The 23,680-nt window shown below is 38.3% G+C and overlaps 1 long non-coding RNA gene across 1 annotated transcript in view; it reads right to left on the bottom strand.

Moving 5' to 3' along the window:
* Positions 1–1,103: 1,103 nt before the first annotated feature.
* LOC143342535 (uncharacterized) overlaps positions 1,104–23,680 on the bottom strand; it is a 41,646-nt gene continuing 19,069 nt past the window's right edge. The window contains exon 3 of the long non-coding RNA XR_013079818.1: positions 1,104–1,220. This is a non-coding gene — a long non-coding RNA (uncharacterized LOC143342535). The remainder of the gene's footprint in view (positions 1,221–23,680) is intronic.

The raw sequence follows: 23,680 nt of genomic DNA, 5'->3' as shown, positions 1-23,680 counted from the left end.
CTGTAACTAAATATAATTTTTTTAGTATGATTTGAAATTTTTTAATTTCGTCTAAAAATTTCAGTATCTACTCGAATTTTTTTCTCGAAAATGCGTAGGATTTCGGGGGTATGTGTAATGACCAAAAATGATCGTATTTGCCCTCTGTAACTAAATATAATTTTTTTAGTATGATTTGAAATTTTTTAATTTCGTCTAAAAATTTCAATACCTACTCGAATTTTTTTCTCGAAAATGCGTAGGATTTCGGGGTTATGTATAATAACCAAAAATGATTGTAATTGACCCCTGTAACTAAATATAATTTTTTTAGTATGATTTGAAATTTTTTAATTTCGTCTAAATATTTCAATATCTACTCGAATTTTTTTCTCGAAAATGCGTAGGATTTCGGGGGTATGTATAATAACCGAAAATGATTGTAATTGACCCCTGTAACTAAATATAATTTTTTCAGAATGATTTGAAATGTTTTAATAACTTTTTAATGAAGCCTCAGTCAAGAAATTGATATTCTTGATTTTCGTCTTATTTTGGCCTCTAGAATCTCCCATTAAAATTTTTCCCAGGAATGGCCGAACACCCTGTATAACATACAGAGTATAAAATATAAAGGTTTATTAATACCTCTAAATACCTTACCTTCTAATGACTTCTGGAACAAATACTTGAGTCGAATCCTTGGCTCAAACTGTTTGACGTTCAACCTAAAACGAAGGCATACTTGTTATAATTTATTTTCCGACTCGAATGAAATGTTCAGACTTCGTCCATCTTGCGTTAGATGTTGCACTTGCAGAAACGAAATGAAACGGTTGACCACGATAAATCGAGCATTATATTTTTCAAAGGAAACCAGGGGATGTTGGAGGATCGACGACCACCGACGGACCCATGATTAGTGGCAAACAAAGTTTCCGGGCTCGGTCGTCGGTGGTTTTCGCTCGAGGCGGGATTTAACTGCATCTGCCGAAACACGTGCTCCGGATAAAGCCAGGCTTTGGAACGTTCCGTGCCGCCAATCCGTTAGTTCGCCGATAGATAGAGTGTATACGTACCTATCGACCAGTTAGCAGAATCCCTTCGAGCACGCGTCAGTCTGTTCCGCTCGCCTCGCCTTGGGGCCCTCGGTTTATGGAAAACCCGGGCTCGAGGATCTCCAGAAGGTAAACGCGTGCTCCTGCGAGTCCAATTCTACCCATTGAACCGCCTCGAGTGCGCTGCAATTTCGAAGGTATTAAAAACAAATCGTTTAATTATTGCTCGATGGTTTCGATTGACAAACGCCTGAAGCGATCTCGGTGTAATCGATAGCACACTTGCTAGCTAGCAACGAGGTCGCGAGTTCGAATCCCCTGTTATTTGATCAAATTGACGGACGCCATCTTGGCCACTAAATACTGTTTTTAAATTGATATATCTCGCCTAATTTATGGCCCCCAAGATAATAATAGAACAAATGTCACAGGTGATTTAGCGTTAGGGGCCTGAGAATTAATCAGACCTAATAGATTAATAAGCGTAAGCATATGATGGTTGTGTGAATAGATGTAAAATCGACGTGAAAGCTGGGGAAATCTAACGGTCGGTGAATTAATGTAAAATTATCGCGGCGTCCATCAATTGGTTACGGCGGCCACTTTATCAAAGGCGGGATTAAATTAGCGATCGACGGGCGAAAGTGACGGGCGTCAGAAGTGGTATTTGCGCGGAACGTAAACTCCTCGGGATGGTGGCTCCGGCATTAGCCTCTAAACCGTGCAAACACGCGGCGTTCCGCGCGCGGGGCAATTTTAGACCGATGGAAACCGAGGGTGCAAAAGTCACCAGGGCCCTCGTTTCTCTATCTCCACGGCAAACACTTAAAATTATCCACCCCGCGGCGCGCAAATACGCGGAGGCGGATGCGTTTGCCCCCGGAACTTAACCCAAATGGCCCGTACCTCGCCCGGGACCCGAGCGTGCCCGATTTACTGGGAAAACCCACATCCCGTGAAACCCGAGTCTCAGGAACGTCTCGAGACTCTCGCCGCCAAAACGACAGCGAAATTCGAGTCCGTGAAACATTTAAATATCTACTATTTTCCGTGTTGAAACGATAGCATAGAATTTCGTCTTTCAGCCCAGATTTGTACGTCCACCTCAAAGTAACATTGGAAAATACGTTTTCAAATTTTACAGACATAGATAACAATGTCGTTAAACGTTTCTTCTATGTAGTTTGTACAATCTTATTTTTAATTGCTATACAATTACGCAACTGATTTGTTATCAAACCTTATCAATTAAAATCAACACATTTTCGTGGCCATTCTTTGTACGAACAAATTCAACACTAGATTTACGGAAGCCGTCAATTTGACGGATGTCACATCCCATATTTAAAATTGCAGAACGTGTAAATATTATTTTTTAACAACTTCTGTTGAATTTGATTGATGCAATGGCATGAATATACAGGGTGTTCGGCCACCCCTGGGAAAAATTTTAATGGGAGATTCTAGAGGCCAAAATAAGACGAAAATCAAGAATACCAATTTGTTGATGGAGGCTTCGTTAAAAAGTTATTAACAATTAAATTAAAAAATTTCAAATCGTTTTGGAAAAATTATTTTCGTTTGCGGGGGTCAATTACAATAATTTTTGATGAATACACATATCCCCGAAATCCTACCCTCTTTCGAGAAAAAAATTCGGGTAGGTGAAATTTCTCGGCGAAAAAAAAAATTTTTCAAATCGTTCTAAAAAAATTATTTCCGATTGCAAGGGTCGATTATAATCATTTTTTATGAATAGATATACCCCGGAAATCCTACCCAGTTTGGAGAAAAAAATTCGAGAATGTGTGAAATTTTTCAACAAAATTAAAAAACTTTAAATCGTTCTAAAAAAATTATTTTTGATTGTAGGGACCAATCATAATAATTTTTGGTCAATAGACATACCCTCGAAATCCTAACCATTTTCGAGAAAAAAATTGTTTACCGAAAGTATAATTTTAGGCCAAAAATGCTTCCCGTAAATTTTATGCGAATCTTTAAAGCACCATAACTTCTGAACGGATTGGACGATTTTAATGTTCAAAAAGCCAAACGCCGCTTATTTTAGTGTAGAATATGTAGAAATTATAAAAATATTCGGAAGGTTGTTCCTTGGCCCTGTAATGTTAGAAAAACCCCATAAAAATGGTCCAATTTTCAAACAGCCATAACTCCTATAATAGTGAATATATTTCAATGAAACTTTTTTCTGAAATAGAGCCCGTAGGTACCTACAAAAAAGTATTAAACAACTTTTCTGTTGGACGTCAAATAAAATTATTAAATATCAAAAACGAATTTTTAAGGAAAATCAACAGGGCTAGTTGCCTAAATTTTTCAACGAAAAAAAAATTTTTAATTAATTCTGAAAAAATTATTTTCGACTGCGAGGGTCAATTACAATTATTTTTGGTCATTATACATACTCCCGAAATCTTACCCACTTTCGAGAAAGAATTCAGTATTGGCGGAACTTTAAACGTTAATAACTTCTTAACGAAGTCACTATCAACAAATTGGTATTCTTGATTTTCGTCTTATTTTTGCCTCTAGAATCTCCCATTAATGTTTTTCCCAAGGGTGGCCGAACACCCTGTATATTCTAATTAAAAGAAAAATCGTATTTTAAGGTAATCGTCAACATGAAAGGTATCAATAAAAATATGTGTGATCAATGTCCGTAAGTCTAGTGTTAATAGAATTAAATAGTATACGTTTGAAAAATTACATTAAATCGTACATCATGGGGTTAAATATGCATGCATGGTTCCAGTAAAATTTGCTTGTAATTAAACGGGGTTGGAAAGGAACGGTTCGCGTCGCAGAATTTGGAAATCGTGTTCCACGTGACGTTGTTGGTGCGAGGAGAGAGTTTCCGTCAGCTCGTCGCGGCGTAGGAGCATCTGTCGACGGGACGAAAAAAAACGTCACTTTGGAAAGAGGAATCCTCGGTGTAAAAACCGTTGGAAAGTTTGATGACATCGCGTCGAGGTTCCCACGTGTGGCGTAAACATCGTCGTGCGGAAAAACCACGTCTAAATGACGATCGTTTTCGACGGAACTGACTCGTGGTCGCAGTAACCGCCATGACAGTGGCGCAGCGAGGACGAGGAGGAAAGGACCGCGCTTCTTTTGCTGTGAACATTCGTTCTTTTTGTTAGCTATTTTTATAATTTATCCTGCGTGTTTTGATATTGAAAGTAATTACGCCACGGTCGCAAGAAAAACATAAAGATTGCACAGCAAGCTTCGAAACCGTAGAACGCAAGGAAAAAGAAGAGTTATGCGAAACATGCGAGGTGGAAGGTCTGGGCAAAGGACACGACGACTAATTGCACATTTTAAATATAAACATACTTTTTAAGTTATTGCTTTACTTATATTAAATCTATTACTGAATATTGGGTTTTCATTACTGCACAAGGAAATATATTATATTGGCCGTAGGGTATAAATGGAAATAGCTGAATTGCGCGTGTACCTAACGGAATGGAATATTAAAAATGCCTCGGAACGCGAAGGGCTGATGTAACAATTGGGAATCGTTAGTAAAAATTGAAAACTGTTATCGCGTTGATATAATATCTTGTACGATAATGTTAACACTAGATTTACGGATGTTGATTATATACTTATTTTTACTGGAACGAGCCAATTTGACTCATACAACAAAATTGAAGTTGTTTGCAAAAAAAAATAGTTCCAAATCAATTTAAATGGAAGATTTATTATTAAAAATTTCATTGTAAACATTTTTTATGAATACACTGTGTTTTTTAAAATACATTTAGTAAAAGAAATTTTTTCTGATTTTTTCCCAACGATGGCAACCCTACGTAATTAGATGTAAAATAAATATCAATTGAAATATCCTTTTACAAATAAATATCGAAATTACCTTGGTGGACAAAATTTTTGTAGCAAAAAATTGATTTTATAAAATTATATTATCTCACTAAAAACGCTCTGTTCTTTTTGACCCCAGCTAACTAATAAGTTGATAAGATTGAACATGAATGTTTACACGTAATTGGTGTTAGAATCCTGATTCTTTATGTAAGCCAGAAATTTGCAAAGCAACTAACTGTTAAATCATTTTATGAGTCAAATAGACTCACAACCGTAAAAATAGTTATACCACATTCGATAATAAGAAATGAAGCGGTAATTTGAGGGAAGGAATTCATATTTATGTATAATTCATTACGGAATTAAAAACCAACATATGTTATTAAAAAATAATATTCAAATTTTTTATATACAGGGTGTTTGACCACACCTGGGAAAAATTTTAATGGGGGATTCTAGAGGCCAAAATAAGACGAAAATTAAGAATATCAATTTGTTGATGGAGCCTTCGTTAAAAAGTTATTAACGTTTCAAGTTCCGCACGTTCTGAATTTTTTTCTCAAAAATGCGCAAGATTTCGGGGGTATGTCTATTCACCAAAAATGATTGTAATTGACCCTCGCATCCAAATATAATTTTTCCAGAACGATTTGAAATTTTTTTTTTCCGTCGTAAAATTTCACACCTTCTCGAATTTTTTTCTAGAAAGTGGGTAGGATTTCGGGGGTATGTCTAATGACCAAAAATGATTGTTATTGACCCCCGCAACCGAAAATAAATTTTTCAGAACGATTTGAAAATTTTTTTTTTCGTCGAAAAATTTGTCCACCTACTCGAATTTTTTTCTCAAAAATGCATAGGAATTCGTGGGTGTGTCTCTTCACCAAAAGTAATTGTAATTGACCCCCGCATCCAAATAGAATTTTTCCAGAACGATTTGAAATTTTTGAATTTTGTCGAAAAATTTGTCCACCTACTCGAATTTTTTTCTCAAAAATGCGTAGGAATTCGAGGGTGTGTCTACTCACCAAAAATGATTGTAATTTACTCCTGCAACCGAAAATAATTTTTCCAGAACGATTTGAAGTTTTTGAATTTAATTGTTAATAACTATTTAACGAAGCCTCCATCAACAAATTGGTACTCTTGATTTTCGTCTTATTTTGGCCTCTAGAATCCTCCATTAAAATTTTTCCCAGGAATGGCCGAACACCCTGTATAGTAACAAAATTCTAAATGAGTCAAATTGGCTCAGTCCGTAAATCTAGTGTTAAATAAACCAAAATCTATTATAACAAAGTTTCGAGAAGCGTCTGGATACATTAGTTTCCGTTAATTTTTCGTCACGTTCCCCTCGCAAATTTCGTTACGCTTTTTCCCACTTTCTTTTTTTGTTTCTTCCCGCGTAACCGTTGCGGTCGTATTAGCGGTTCGTGCAATCATCAATTTCAAACAAGAGAACGAGAGAGAAAAAAGTTTGGCCGCCAGCTTACTTAAACAAACAGTTCGCTCTACGAAATGGACGAAGAGAGACGGAGAATCGAACGCGTAAACCTTCTTTCGTTTCCGTCTTACGTGTAACCATCTTTTTCTTTTTTTATTTTACATCTAAGCAGCGGCGCAATGAGACGCCGTTGGAGCTTACGACAGCGTTTCTCAAACCACAAACACAATGGCGGGAACCCCCAAGCTCTTGGAACAAAGAAAAATTTCTACCACGATATTCACAATTTACATTCAATCTCATTTAAAGAATAACAATTCAATTCTGTACCAAAGAGGTTTGTCAAAAACATTCCTCTAAACGAAGTTTGAGAAACACTGGCTAAAAAACGAACCGCAACAAACAGGATCGAACGTTAAAATACAAATGGCAACAATTTCTTATCTTCTCGTTTTTCACAACGGGTCCTCATCAACAGACTTTGAACGATTTAGTGGCAAACGCGAGATTTAGCAGTCTGGTGTTCGAAAGAGGAACCGTTTTTGTCAGTTTACCCGCAAACTTCATCCGTAAACGGCTATAAAGTATAATGGATTCGGTTAGAGCGCGATTGATTCTCGTTGAAGGGCCAGAGAGCCCCGCAAAAAGCCTGAAAAGCGAGAAAAAGTGTTTCTAAAATAGTGCCAGCTAATTGCACGTGGCAGTTTACGCAACAATAATAAACAGCGAGATCTAAACTCGCGTCGCCGTTGATTTTGGGCTGCCATTTTTTCGACGACACAATATCACGTATACAGTATCTAAAAAGCTACTAACGTTGCCTGATTTCTAACATGGCGAATAATAGGGGGGAATTTCCAGTTAACCGAGCTCCTGGTTCACATCAAACAACCGTGGTTCCGCTTTAATAATTTAAAATACAGAGAATTTGGGGTAAACCAAAGCAGTGGTCCAGATCGGTGGTGTGTTATTGTAGAATCGAGAAAACCAAAAATTCGAAACGCGGTGTTCTCATAACCGTGCGAATCCCGCGTTCGACGAGCCAGAAAAAACAACGCCCACGAAACGGTTAGTGGTTTCGCGCCTAAACGTCTCTAGTAAATTTTCGCGAATATTTTTACCGGGAAAAGTGCAACGGTAGGGAGCAAGGCATGGCTGACGGAGAGAAGGAGGGTAAAAAGAGAAGAACGAACGCACCGGGAAGAGGGCAGAGAGGCAGCGAAAAGGGAGTTTCGCCATCGTCTGCTCGTCCAGGGGAAAGACGACAGGTGCGCGTTTCCCAGAGACCCGCGGCAAAACGCGAAACTGGAATCGCTGCTAGAATGCCGTGACCTAACCTCGATACATGTAGCCAGCTTCTACCGTTGCGGTTGTTACTTGTCCTTTGTACGCCCAGTCTCCTCTGTATTTCTCTCTCTGGCTTGCGTTTACTTCCAAAGACTAAAAATCGTCCTTCTGAAATTTATTTCCATTTTATACGATAAGAAATCAACGACACACGGTACATTTAATAAAATAAAACGTTGCTGGAGGCACTCTTGGCTGCAGAGATTCACAGAGAATTTTTATTAGGCAAGAATAGCTATATTTTATGTGTTAAAGTCTAGAATTATATTAGTTTTTCTTGATTAATAAAATTGATATTGGTATGTTTAATGGTAAAATGCAACACAGTTATAATCACAGCGTACGAGTAAAGATTCACCCCATAATAACACGGAGGACGAACAAAATTGAAACTACAGGCATTTTTATTACTTTGAAAACCTACAAAGTCTTTAAGTCTACAATTATATTAGTTTTTCTTGCTTAATAAAATTGATATTGGTACATATAATGGGGAAATTCAACCCAGTTATAATCACAGCATACGAGTAAAGATTCACCCCATAGAACCAGTAAAGTATTGCATTATTTAAGGGTTAAATGAGTAATAATGCGGAGGACGAACAAAATTGGAACTACAGGCATTTTTATTACTTTGAAAGCCTACAAAGTCTTTAAGTCTACAATTATATTAGTTTTTCTTGCTTAATAAAATTGATATTGGGTCGTTTAATGGGGAAATGCAACCCAGTTATAATCACAGCATACGAGTAAAGATTCACCCCATAGAACCAGTAAAGTATTGCATTATTTAAGGGTTAAATGAGTAATAATGCGGAGGACGAACAAAATTGGAACTACAGGCATTTCTATTGCTTTGAAAGCCTACAACGTCTTTAAGTCTACAATTATATTAGTTTTTCCTGCTTAAGGGGTTAGGTAACTCTAGCGGTATGGAAAACAAGGCAATTTTTTAAGCTACAATGAAGAAAAAGTAAGCAGTCAATTATCCTGAGACTTTGCACTGTATTTAGGTATAACAAATATTGAAAGAAACCCTTGGCAATGTTTAAAAAATATTTATAATTAAGACTACACGGCGCCATGTTCCCGAGCCACTTCATTTTTTGATGCCTAACTAGTCTGCAGGGTTATGGTAAAATGGTTGTCGAAATATTCCATTAACTATGATGAAAGTCCTTAGAATCGACGATGAGACATTTCAATTTGTATAAAAATGAACAATATGGCAGATATTTGAAACCTAAAATCGAATTTGATCAAAAATCGAGTTTTTATTACTAATATTTTGCAGAATTATTAGACAATTTAGAATTATATTAGTTTTTCTTGATTAATAAAATTGATATTGGTACGCTTAATGGTGAAATGCAACCCAGTTATAATGACAGCGTACGAGTAAAGATTCACCCCATAATAACGCGGAGGACGAACAAAATTGAAACTACAGGCATTTTTATTACTTTAAAAGCCTACAAAGCCTTTTAAGGTCTACAATTATATTACTTTTTCTTGCTTAATAAAATTGATATTGGTACGTTTAATGGGGAAATGCAACCCAGTTATAATCACAGCGTACGAGTAAAGATTCACCCCATAGAATTAGTAAAGTATCGCTTTATTTAAGGGTTAAATGAGTAATAATGCGAAGGACGAACAAAATTGAAACTACAGGCATTTCTATTACTTTAAAAGCCTACAAAGCCTTTTAAGGTCTACAATTATATTACTTTTTCTTGTTTAATAAAATTGATATTGGTACGTTTAATGGGGAAATGCAACCCAGTTATAAGCACAGTGTACGAGTAAAGATTCACCCCATAGTACCATTAGTATAACCAGTAAATTATCGTATTATTTAAGAGTTAAATGAGTAATAATGCGGAGGACGAACAAAATTGAAACTACAGGCATTTTTATTACTTTAAAAGCCTACAAAGCCCTTTAAGTCTACAATTATATTAGTTTTTCTTGCTTAATAAAATTGATATTGGTACGTTTAATGGGGAAATGCAACCCAGTTATAAGCACAGTGTACGAGTAAAGATTCACCCCATAGTACCATTAGTACAACCAGTAAAGTATCGCACCATTTAAGGGTTAAATGCGTAATAACGCGGAGGACGAACAAAATTGAAACGAACCTGGACGACTGGCCGGTCCATTAAAACAAACTTCCACGAAAAAGGAGGGGACCCCGGACACAGACTCCGAAAAAAGTACGCGGAAATGGGCAGAGGGAGGGAATGTGGAACAAAAGGATGAAAGCGACGAGCGTGCTGGGCGGTGGATAAATAGAATTTAATTTACATCCAACACAGTCGAGAGAGCTCTTCGAGCGAGACAGCGGCAACAAAAAGAACTGGCAGATAACGAAAGACTGGGGAGGGGACCCGGAAAGAAAGAATCGGGCGGACGAGTTGAAAAACGTAACTCGAACCGGGGGCCAATTAAAATTGGCAATTACAAAGGCGCGGGGGGCGGGCGAAGTTACAATATTCCGTACCGCCGGAACACGACTGTATATTTTTTCGCTCTGTCTTCGTTGGTTCGCGTCTCTCAGATGGACGTCGAAGGGAGGGGGGCGAAAAAAGAGGACAAAGGAAAAGCGGGCAGCCGGGGTGAAATAAAATGAAGAAAGGAAAACAGAAAGCGTAGCGAAGTACGGCCGGCCGCGGACCAATGGAAATTGGCTCGCGTCGGTGTAGAACGATGGTCCGGTATCCAATGGTATCCGCAGGTACAGATCGATAGTCGCTGGATGTGGAGCATCGGCCCTGCCCGCGACCACCATCCTGAAAATCGCCCTCGAAAGCGGTTTAGAGGCGCGCCGAGCATCGCCTGGACCTCTCGTTATGCGTATCTCCGGCGAGAAAAATATTTGTCGAACCGACAAAACTCGATTTGGAATTCCGGCAGTCATTATCGCGAGCCCCGCGCATTTTTCAACCCCCGCACGCGATAAGCAAAACTAATGGGCAGGGGAAATATTTTCCTTCCGTCTTTTTGCAATTCCTTCGCGTATCGGTTGAAAATAATATACATATTTTACAAAATCGGTTGCAAGCATAACCGACGACTACGCGTACTTATTTCTAATAGATCTCGTTAAAAGCAAATAAGTGGCCATGTTCTACGATCATCCGTTAAGGGGTTAGGTAACTCTAAAAGTTTGAAAAATTCGATATTTTGTTTTTTAGCTTAAATAATAGTTTGAAGCGTTGAAATCATTATACGAAAGGTCCTAGTGTCGGAACAATGTTTCTGCTGAAAATTTAGAGCCTCAAACAATGACGTATATCAAACTTTAAATGCATTTTCCTCGGAACTATGTTCTACAAAACGGTGTGCAGAATTACTCCAGTTCTAATTAATCAATTGCTTTGAAAATTTACAGTTACCCTTACTATTATATTTATTAAGCATTGACGATCCGTTTTTTTAAAAATTGTCTAATAATTCTGCAAAATATTAGTAATAAAAACTCGATTTTTGATCAAATTCGATTTTAGGTTTCAAATATCTGCCATATTGTTTATTTTTATACAAATTGAAATATCTTATCGTCGATGCTAAGGACTTTTATCGTAGTTAATGGAATATTTCGACAACCATTTTACCATAACCCTGCAGACCAGTTAGGCATCAAAAAATGAAGTGGCTCGGGAACATGGCGCCGTGTAGGCTTAATTATAAATATTTTTTAAACATTGCCAAGGGTTTTTTTCAATATTTGTTATACTCTAAATACAGTGCAAAGTTTCAGGATAATTGACTGCTTACTTTTTCTTCATTATAGCCTAAAAAATTGCCTCGTTTCCCATACCGCTAGAGTTACCTAACCTCTTAAGCAGGAAAAACTAATATAATTGTAGACTTAAAGACTTTGTAGGCTTGCAAAGTAATAGAAATGCCTGTAGTTCCAATTTTGTTCGTCCTCCGCGTTATTACTCATTTAACCCTTAAATAATGCAATACTTTACTGGTTCTATGGGGTGAATCTTTACTCGTATGCTGTGATTATAACTGGGTTGAATTTCCCCATTAAACGACCCAATATCAATTTTCTTAAGCAAGAAAAACTAATATAATTGTAGACTTAAAGACTTTGTAGGCTTTCAAAGTAATATAAATTCCTGTAGTTTCAATTTTGTTCGTCCTCCGCGTTATTATGGGGTGAATCTTTACTCGTACGCTGTGATTATAACTGGGTTGCATTTCACCATTAAGCGTACCAATATCAATTTTATTAATCAAGAAAAACTAATATAATTGTAGACTTAAAGACTTTGTAGGCTTTCAATGTAATAAAAATGCCTGTAGTTTCAATTTTGTTCGTCCTCCGCGTTATTATGGGGTGAATCTTTACTCATACGCTGTGATTATAACTGGTTTGCATTTCACCATTAAATGTACCAATATCAATTTTATTAAGCAAGAAAAACTAATATAATTCTAAATTGTCTAATAATTCTGCAAAATATTAGTAATAAAAACTCGATTTTTAATAAAATTCGATTTTAGGTTTCAAATATCTGCCATATTGTTCATTATTATACAAATTGAAATGTCTCATCGTCGATGCTAAGGACTTTCATCATAGTTAATGGAATATTTCGATAACCATTTTACCATAACCCTGCACACCAGTTAGGCATCAAAAAATGAAGTGGCTCGGGAACATGGCGCCGTGTAGTCTTAATTATAAATATTTTTTAAACATTGCCAAGGGTTTTTTTCAATATTTGTTATACTCTAAATACAGTGCTAAGTCTCAGGATAATTGACTGCTTACTTTTTCTTCATTGTAGCTTAAAAAATTGCCTCGTTTCCCATACCGCTAGAGTTACCTACCTAACCCCTTAAGAAGAAACCGATTTTCGCGAGTTTTTAACCGGATCGCGAGACTCCGGGGATCATTATGTAGATATTGGCGTAGATGAGGTCACGCTTAATCGCGGTGTGATTCGAAATAAAGTAAACAACGGCGCAGTCGAAAATGCAAACGTCATTATGACGTTAAATGCTAAATCGGTTGCGATGAACGTTCACGGGAACGTCGGTGGTCACGTTCGCGGGGCGCTGCGTAACGGCAACAATTTGCTCGTTTTCACCGGTAATTTCGAATTTAATTGGCAAACCCACCAACACACGAATATCGATGTCTCGCCCGTCCTCTATTCCGTCCGTATGTCTCCATCGCCCCCGTAACGCTGTTGCCCGGGGCGATCCTAACGCGCGACACGTTATAATGGCATGGTATATAATTCGAATTTAAAATAGGCAATTAATTAACCCGCGCGTCGGTGGATCTTACCGTACGACTTCGGTTGAATTATCCCGCGCGCGCGATATACTTTACATGTATCTGTTATTCGGATTGTTTACAACGAACGGGTAAACGGAATAATTCCGGCGGCAGTGGTATCTCCTGGTAAGCAGACGCGGAAACTTTCCACGGTTAATGCCGTTCGTTTGCATTCAAACCGTTGTTGGTTTTATCGAGACCCTGAAGATTACTATTTATTATCGTCCTTCGTCGCGGAGGACCAGACACCGTTCCATAACAAAATATTCAAGTATGAAATGGAGCAAAAATGCACGTAATTGAATTCGATTTTTTCCCAATAAAAACTTTCTATTTTTAATCAAAGTATGCACCTATATTATCGATACACTTTTGCCATTTTAGAGATAACTCATTTATCCCTTTGCTGTAGATGCCTGGATCACGGGAGTCGATGAACTCTTGAAACGCCATTTTGACTGTGCGGAATTGAATTTTTTTCCCAGATAAAAAGTTGTTTAAATTTTGAAAGAAATGATAGTGGAGAGTTTCCAACTTCAACCTCACTTGTCGTGCAGGAGGATTGGAGTCATCCGACTAATTTTGGCTGTTTAATCGCAAGATTTCTCATCATTTCGTCTAGTTGATAACAGTATACATCCGTTGTGATCGATTGGCCAGGTTCCATAAAGCTGTGGTGGATGACACCTGAGCCAGACCACCAAACAGTGGCCATCAGCTTCTTCCGGTGGATGTCTCGTTTCGCACAGTGTTTTGGTGGTTCATCTTTGTCCACCCATTGCGATGAACGCTTACGATTATCATACACGATCCATTTTTCATCACACGTAACAATTCGATTGAGAAATTGATGGATTGAGTCTTCGTTCCTTCTGTGCATCGGTCAATTCATGCGGTATCCACTTGTCCAGCTTTTTCACTTTACCGATTTGTGCCAAATGAGTCAAGATTGTTTGCTTTGATACATTGCACGTTAATGATAATTCACGTGCACTTTCAGGACGTTACTATCTACCTGAGTCTTGGGTCGACCACGTGGTTCATTAGACAGGTCGAAATCTCCCGAACGAAATGTTTTAAACCAACGAGCTACAGTCGCGTTCGTAGCCACTTGAATACCGAACACGCTATTGATATTGGCGACTGCCTGCCGTGTTGTGGCTCCACGGTGGAACTCGTACTTCATCAACACACGAATTTCGCTGATTTCCATGGTCCCTCTTAATTGAAATACGAGTTAGAAGGAGGAAAAGATGTACCTTTCACGCGAAAAACAAATGAGTCTAAATGAGTGTGCGATTGAAATAAATAACATGAAGTTTGCTCCATTTCATACTTGACAACCAAATAGTAGTAAATTAACACTTAAGTTCCCCTTCTCAGAAACCATAAAATATTACTAAAAATTTCAAAGTGGCAAAGCGATATTTTCTAACCAAAGTTTGAGAAGCCCTGCTCCAAAGTCCACTGATTATTGTTCTTCCCTCGAACGTCCATTATCCGTTATTTACTAATAGGTCCAACGACAGATCGTCAGCTACGAGTTAAATCGTTGTGCAAACAAGAATTAATAGATCATACCGATGACCTGCATTACCATGCTGTTCTACCGTTAATTTCGTTTCACCAATTGCGCACACGACTGTGGAAGTATTCTGTTTTTCTCTGAATCCGTAACGCGAGACGGTTTTCAAGTTTCTTTCACGGGAGACCCACTTCCCAGAGTGAAAACCCACTACGGAAGACGCTGTTCCTTGGGCCACCCGCAACGAGTGCACCATCGGGTCCCCATAGTCTAGCCCGTACTACCCGCGGTGTGTTTACGAAATTACGGATGATAATGTAAGCATTTTTTCACGCTCTCCACGCGTGTGGGTCCACGTCCGATCGGGCTGCTCGCGTATACGCGTCGCGTCCCGCTCCGGGGCTAATTTTAGGGTGTTCAACCCCCGGTACAGTATGTTGCCCGACACCGTGCCTGTTTACACGTACGTGCGTCCCACGAAATTCTGACACCGAATTCCATTAAACCGTCGAATAGACTCCTCTTCCCGGAATTGCATCGTTACTGACGTCACGCTGATGGATCAACGGCCCCGGGACGTTTTCGCCTATTTCCCGCCTTATTTGGATGCAAACGTACGCACGGTTTACGCAAATTCCGCCATATTGGCACCTTCGTCAGCCTCTGCTTTACCAAGTTAATGGAACCACTTTGAATAAACTGTATAAATTTCTACTCGATTATTGTTCCGTTCTAAAAATTTTTGTATAACTTTACCAACAACCCTGGGAAAAATTTTAATAGGGGATTCTAGAGGCCAAAGTAAGACGAAAATCAAGAATACCAATATGTTGATGGAGGCTTCGTTAAAAAGTTATTAACAATTAAATTCAAAAATTTCAAATCGTTCTGGAAAAATTATTTTCGGTTGCGAGGGTCAATTACAATCATTTTTGGTGGATACACATACCCTCGCAATCCTACCCACTTTCTAGAAAAAAATTCGAGGAGGTGTGAAATTTTCCGACGGAAAAAAAAAATTTCAAATCGTTTTGGAAAAATTATTTTCGGTTGCAGAGGTCAATTACAATCATTTTTGGTCAATATACATATCTCCGAATTCCTACGCATTTTCGAGAAAAAAATTCCTTACCGAAAATCTAATTTGGTGCCTTTCGACGAAAAAAGAAAATTTCAAATCGTCCTGGAAAAATTATTTTCAGTTGCGGGAATCAATTATAATCATTTTTGGTCATTACATATACCTTTGAAATCCTATCCACTTTCGAGAAAAAAAATCGGGTAGGTGCGAAATTTTTTGGTGAAAAAAAAAATTTTCAAATCGTTTTGGAAAAATTATTTTCGGTTGCAGAGGTCAATTACAATCATTTTTGGTCAATATACATACCTCCGAATTCCTACGCATTTTCGAGAAAAAAATTCCTTACCGAAAATCTAATTTAGTGCCTTTCGACGAAAAAAGAAAATTTCAAATCGTCCTGGAAAAATTATTTTCAGTTGCGGGAGTCAATTATAATCATTTTTGGTCATTACATATACCTTTGAAATCCTATCCACTTTCGAGAAAAAAAATCGGGTAGGTGCAAAATTTTTTGGTGAAAAAAAGAATTTTCAAATCGTTTTGGAAAAATTATTTTCGGTTGCGGGGGTCAATTAGAATCATTTTTGATGGATAGACATACCCTCGAAATCCTACGCATTTTCGAGAAAAAAATTCCTTACCGAAAATCTAATTTCAGGCCAGAAATCGTTCCCCGAAATTTCATGCGTATCTTTAAAACACCATAACTCTTGAACTGATTGACGGATTTTAATATTTAAAAAAGCAAACAACGCATATTTTCCTAGAGAATATGTAGAAATTCTAAAAATATTTGAAAAGTTGATCCTTGACCCCGAAAAATGAGTAAAACCCTATAAAAATGTTCCAATTTTCAAACAGCCATAATTTCTACAATAGTGAATATATTTCAATGAAACTTGTTTCTAAAGTAGGGCTTAGGAGTACCTACAAAAAAGTATTAGACAACTTTTCTGTAGGGCGACAAACAAAATTAAAAATGAAAAACGAATTTTTAAGAAAAATCGACAGGTGGTAGGTGCCTAAATTTTTCGCCGAAAAAAAAATTTTTGAAATCATTCTAAAAAAATTATTTTCAGTTACGGGGGTCAATTACAATAATTTTTGGTGAATAAACCCACCCCCGAAATCCTATCCACTTTCGAGAAAAAAATTCAGTACGTGCGGAACTTTAAACGATGATAATTTTTTAACGGAGCCTCCATCAACAAATTGGTATTCTTGATTTTCGTCTTATTTTGGCCTCTAGAATCCCTCTTTAAAATTTTTCCCAGGGGTGGCTGAACACCCTGTAGCCTTCGAAAGTACGTCAAGTACCATAGGTGTCAGTACGAACGTTCGGTTCGATTAAAAAATATCGAAGCGGTACTTGGGTACACCATGCGATTTCGTGTCTTTCACTTTCTCCCAGGGAAATCGATTCCGATCTGGTGGCCAAGGCTCGTCCTAAAGCGACCCGTGAAACCGTAAACATTTCCGTTGTGTCGGCGTTCTTCTCTTTGGGCTTCGTGTTACGGCGTTCACGGACGAGCGCACCCGCCACGCGTGCATAATGGCGTGCAAGAGGAGGCCGTGGGCTCCAAATAGCATTAAGTCATTGCCGGTGGCCAGTCGTGCGCGTGATATCCTCCTGTCGCCTACCGATTGTATTGTTACGCGCCCATCGCGCGTACGCATTGTACGCGAATGCACCTTCGGGGCCTCAGTCGATGCAACCGGGGGATCCTCCTGACCAGAAAGATATACAACGAGAAACAGACAATGAGATCATTGTTTCGAATTCGTGCCCGCTAGTCGACGATGCGCTCGTGAGAAGGCGGTCGCGTCGCTGCTCGATCGACTTCTATTTTTCACGTCGGATTAAATTACTGTCCACTTGCTCGCGTTGAAATCGTCGCGGGGCTACGGGAGGACGTTCACTGTTCGACGTAGACGCGGATACGTCACGTATTGGAGGTTAGGTTTTGCCGGATAGAGGACAAACTGCGTAAACAAGACTACGTGACTTGCGATCGAAACAGCGAGAGGGCGCTGGTGCTTCGTACATGAAAATGGGCCAAACTTACGAACAATGTTTTTTCGCTGCTAACCCCTTAACGTTCATGCCCGAGTCTGACTACTTTGAAAAACGATATTAATCTAATGGTTTAAGGAATGATAATATTTGTTTTCTTTCAAATTATACGTTGGATACAACATTGTAACAAAAACCGCATTTTTAGAAACAAATCTAATAAAGAAAACTGATCATTCTTGGTTAAAGAAAAATAAACAGTTTGGTCATTGAATTCAACTGTTCGATCGAATAAACTGTTGTACACTCGTCTTATTGGTTATTTGGTAGGAAAAAATTTTGTTCGACTTTGTCCAAATAACCACAAATCGATAAGAGATTACAGTTTAAAGATGAAAAATTTTAATCTGCGCGTTTGTTCTTCCCCGGTGCTTCCATAAAAGACGCACTAAGCAACAATTAGCCTAAAATGAATCGGAACGGTTTCCTTCTGGCTCGAACGCGATCCCCTGAAAAAGATCATCGTGCTGACAGAGGGGAGGAGAGTGTACACATGGACACATTCATGGATTTCACGGTAAATCGAGCGTTCCTTAACCATGGGTCTGGTATGGCCTTACGCAAACCCATTGTACACGAGTGCCTCCTGTGGTGTCACGGTAGAACGAGAACACAACGCGGATCGGCCCGCAGGTCGTCCTATCTTCGAAATAGCATTACCATCGGACATAATGGCTCAATCGGTGCGTCGTTGATGTGGCTTTAACCTAGAAGGGAATCTGGTACGGGGAATTACTGTCCCGCCACGGTACGAGCTAAGCAGAGAAGAAAGAAAACGAATAAACTGGCAAACGTTTCCTCTATCCATTAAGGCGATACGCTACAAAAGAAGATTACATGTATCTTTCGACGAGACGAAACACGATATACAGGGTGTTCAGCCACCCCTGGGAAAAATTTTAATAGGGAATTCTACAGGCCAAAATAAGACGAAAATGAAGAATACTAATTTGTTGATAGAGGCTTTGTTAAAAAGTTATTAACATTTAAAGTTCCGCACGTTCTGAATTTTTTTCTCGAAAATGCGGAGGATTTCGGGGGTATGTCTATTCACCAAAAATGATTGTAATTGACCCCCGTAACTGAAAATAATTTTTCCAGAACGATTTGAAATTTTTTTTTTCCGACGAAAAATTTCACAACTTCTCGAATTTTTTTCTCGAAAATGGATAGGATTTCGGGGGTATGTCTATTCACCAAAAATAATTGTAATTGACCTCTGCAACCGAAAATAATTTTTCCAAAACGATTTGAAATTTTTTTTTTTTATCGAAAAATTGAGGCACTAGATTTTCGGTAAGGAATTTTTTTCTCGAAAGTTCGTAGGATTTCGAGGGTATGTGCAATGACCAAAAATGATTGTAATTGACCCCTGCAACCGAAAATAATTTTTCAAGAACGATTTGAGAAATTTGTTTTTCGCAGAAAAATTTTAGCATCTACCCGAATTTTTTTCTCGATAATGCGCAGGATTTCGAGGGTATGTCTATCCATGAAAAATGATTGTAATTGACCCCCGTAACTGAAAATAATTTTTCCGGAATGATTTGAAATTTTTGAATTTAATTGTTAATCACTTTTTAACGAAGCCTCAGTCAAGAAATTGATATTCTTGATTTTCGTCTTATTTTGGCCTCTAGAATCCCAGGGATGGCCGAACACCCTGTATACTACCATAAGCGTGTGCAGGTGGTATTTACGTACATTCGACGGAGATTTGTTTTAATTTTGCGCGTTACGGGCCGCGAATTATTTCGCAGCTATTTTTCCAAGGAACTGCGAACGTTCCCGCAACGGTAATAATCCTTTACCCCGACCGTGTCTCGTACAGATGATTGCGTATTAATGTTTTAAGTGAAAATAAAAATAATCGTTACACGGTTAGGGCAAATAAGCTTCTTGACTCGGCGCGATTATTATCGAAAGCTCTACACAGATAAGGGCGCCGATAGGGTGGGTACAGGGCGATGACGGTGATTTAATATTTTTCTTGTTATGAGTATAAGCTCGCTAGTTTATTCTGAAAACAGCAGCCAAGCACCGCTTCGTGTCCTCGTGCAAAACCACCTGCACGAACGAATAACCATCGCGCGGTATCGTCGCTGCGTTCTGGATCTTTTACTTATTTACCCACATATTTACCCGTTGACTTTTCCGGGTTTTCTGTTATTCCTAAATGTTTTTCCGCGTGAACGATACGTTGTCTCTAACCGGATAGATCAACGCGATAATGCCCGCGACGACAGTTCCCTTCTCGTGGATATTAATTCGTAGAAAAGGTACAGAATGGACCGACGATCACGCGATCACGATACAACGGTATGCAGATATTTACTAGTTAATTGTTGGTCCGTTTACTGGACATGTTTTGTTTCTCTGTTATTTTCGATGATAAATAGAGACAAAAGGTTTTAGCAGGACCGGATCTATGCAACTACTTGGAAGAACAAGAGCAAGGAAGAAGAATAAGAAAAAGCCACTTCTATGCGTCTACGTGATTATTTCGAGAAGTCATGGCGCCGAGACGCCTCCGCGTCTCTGACGGATGCCGCTAACGAGCATCACCGACGATTGACAAAATATTCTCAGTGCGTGACCGAACTTAACTATGCTTAGCCCTGGTTGTACCTACAACGCAGCTATGCAATTTTGTAGATAGTTTTATAGAATCAAGTCGACAGAAGATGAGTCCAAGGCTGAAATATCGGTCCAATATTTTATATTATATTGTATTTTATACAGAGTGTTCGGCCACCCCTGGGAAAAATTTTAATGGGAGATTCTAGAGGCCAAAATAAGACGAAAATTAAGAATACCAATTTGTTGATGGAGGCTTCATTAAAAAGTTCTTAACATTTAAATTAAAAAATTTAAAATCGTTCTGGAAAAATTATTTTCGGTTGCGGGGGTCAATTACAAACATTTTTGGTGAATAGACATACCCCCGAAATCCTACCCACTTTCTAGAAAAAAATTCGAGGAGGTGTGAAATTTTTCGACGGAAACAAAAATTTCAAATCGTTTTGGAAAAATTATTTTCGGTTGCGAGGGTCAATTACAAACATTTTTGGTTAATACACATACCCCCGAAATCCTACGCACTTTCTAGAAAAAAATTCCTTACCGAAAATTTAATTTGGTGCCTTTCGACGAAAAAAGAAAATTTCAAATCGTTCTGGAAAAATTATTTTCGGATGCGAGGGTCAATTACAAACATTTTTGGTGAATAGACATACCTTTGAAATCCTATCCACTTTCGAGAAAAAAAATCGGGTAGATGCGAAATTTTTTGGTGAAAAAAAAAATTTTTAAATCATTTTGGAAAAATTATTTTTAGTTGCACAGGTCAATTACAATCATTTTTGGTCAATATACATACCCCCGAATTCCTACGCATTTTCGAGAAAAAAATTCCTTACCGAAAATCTAATTTCAGACCAGAAATCGTTCCCCGAAATTTCATGCCTATCTTTAAAACACCATAACTCCTGAACGGATTGACGGATTTTAATGTTTAAAAAAGCAAACGACGCGTATTTTGCTAGAGAATATGTAGAAATTCTAAAAATATTCGAAAAGTTGATCCTTGACCCCGAAAAATGAGGAAAACCCTATAAAAATGTTCCAATTTTCAAACAGCCATAATTCCTACAATAGTGAATATATTTCAATGAAACTTTTTTCTGAAGTAGGGCTTAGGAGTACCTACAAAAAAGTATTAGACAACTTTTCTGTAGGGCGTCAAACAAAATTATTAAAAATGAAAAACGAATGTTTAAGAAAAATCGACAGGTGCTTAAATTTTCTGACGGAAAAAAAATTTTTCAAATCGTTCTAAAAAAATTATTTTCAGTTGCAGAGGTCAATTACAATCATTTTTGGTCAATATACATACCCCCGAAATCCTATCCACTTTTGAGAAAAAAATTCAGTACGAGCGGAACTAACAAATTAGTATTCTTGATTTTCGTCTTATTTTGGCCCCTAGAATCCCCCATTAAAATTTTTCCCAGTGGTGGCCGAACACCCTGTATAATCTACGTAAAGAATTTTGCAAAATTCTTTTTCTATTTCCAATTTGTAATTTCTACTACTCGTTAGCGTTCGGTGCTGAAGGTCACGCGAATTTTCACTTCTATTTCGATATCTTTTCGCGTTTTGCTTCGAACGCGAACAATTCTAAGAAGTGGACAATAGAAGAAGGCAAAGAAGTCAGCGTTCCTCGGGCGCGGAAGGTGTTGAAGTAGGTATGCCAAGTTAAATATACGCGTAGGACGCGCCAAGGCAGGACAAAAAGCACTTCCTCTTGTCTGACGAGTACACTTTGAAGAACGTAGAACGTAGGACGCAAGGAAGCAAAATAAGAACCTTTGTTCCTCGTAGGAGGCACACTACTTTTTCCATAGATCTTTACTCTACGTTCTATCTATTACTTCACCCCTGGCGTTCCTGGATCTGTTGTTCCGTGAACTATTAAAAAGACCTGTAGCGTACAATTTCACTATTTTTACTTTTACTTTTTCTAATGTGCAGAATAAAAGGGACCTGGATTTGAGACGTTCTTAGAAACGTTTAGGTGCTATTGCAGAGTTTTCGTGTGCTGTTATTTTGGTCCTTGCGTATATTAAAAGTAAAGTCTCTGGAGTTTGAGGAGCTAGACCTGGTCAAAGGCTTGGCTGATGTCAAAGAAGATGAACGTTATTTCTTCTCTACGAATGCTGTCACGATTTGGCTTGCAATTCTGCAAGATCCGTGTAGATCAATGGTGGCTACGGAAAGAAAAGAGACAAGGACAGTGTCTAGAATTCTCTATAGCATCGTGATAAAGACCGGGTGCACGATTCTGTTCATCTTGGACGCGCACCTAGACTAACCGTTTCTTGTTGATGCTGGCAATGAGTTGTGTTGACACAACACAACGTGTCGTAAGCGCTGTTAAATATTAAGAACATATTATGACAGATACGCCAACCACGGATCAAGAAAATTAGATAGCTCGAGCTGGCGAGGAATAATAATCGCTCGGGCGGATCATGAGCCGCGCGACAAGCAATTATAAAAAGATCAATTTCGTGGCTAACCAGACAGGGGTACTTGGTGCTTTATTGATATCACGTTTCCCGAAACTCGACGCCCGTTTGACGTTCGTGGGAGCAAGTACTAATAACCCGGATCACCGTGAATCTCAGCGTCTATCAGAACCAAAGATCCCCCCCTGGAAAAGTCGATACGTCAACAAACACGGCGTCAATCGCGTTCCATGCGAATCACGCGCAAACACCAGAAAGTCCCAATGTTAAGGAGGTATTGCTGTCAATTTCACGGCCCTTTTTGTAATTTTTTTTTCAATGATAGATAGGCTGTTTTGTACTGAGACTTTGTAGATACATTCATTCATCTTCTAAGCATGTACAATATTTTTTTCATGGAAAAATATTAAAAATCGTGGGAACTATAACTTCTTATTTAATGGCTCTTTTGGAAAAGATGCTCCAATGGCTTCCAGGATTCCGGATAATTTGAAACAGAGGGGGTTAAAGTATCTTCATGAGGAAGGTTGTAGTTATAGCAGGAACTAGGGAGAAGTCAAAATCCTGATAAATGAAGAAATGGCGACGCTTCAAGTTTCGAATTTTTATTTGTTAATTGTTCTTTTGTCTTATAAAATAGTAAAACTCAATATTTTGTTAAATCTCTAGTTCCAGCTATAAGGGCGCGTCTGCTGAACATTCTCTCCAAATTTGAAGTCAATCGGTTTGCTAGATCTTGAAATATCACGTAAGCCAGTTTAAATGCGTTTTTTCAAACAAGAAGCTATAACTCTCGCAATTTTTAATATTTTTTGATGAAAAAAATACTATACATACCTATAGGATGAATAAATATATCTGCAAAATGTCACTACAAAACAACCTACCTGTCGTTAAAAAAAAATCACAAAAAAGGCCGAAAACGTTAACATCGTTTTTGTTCTTCGAAGGACCATAGACACAGTGGCGGATCTAGAAATGC

The sequence above is a fragment of the Colletes latitarsis genome, chromosome 6 (assembly GCF_051014445.1).
Source record: "Colletes latitarsis isolate SP2378_abdomen chromosome 6, iyColLati1, whole genome shotgun sequence".
In the NCBI taxonomy this organism is placed as follows: Eukaryota; Metazoa; Arthropoda; class Insecta; order Hymenoptera; family Colletidae; genus Colletes; species Colletes latitarsis.
The sequence above is the reverse complement of the archived record's forward strand: the minus strand, read 5'-3'. Positions and strand labels throughout refer to the sequence as shown.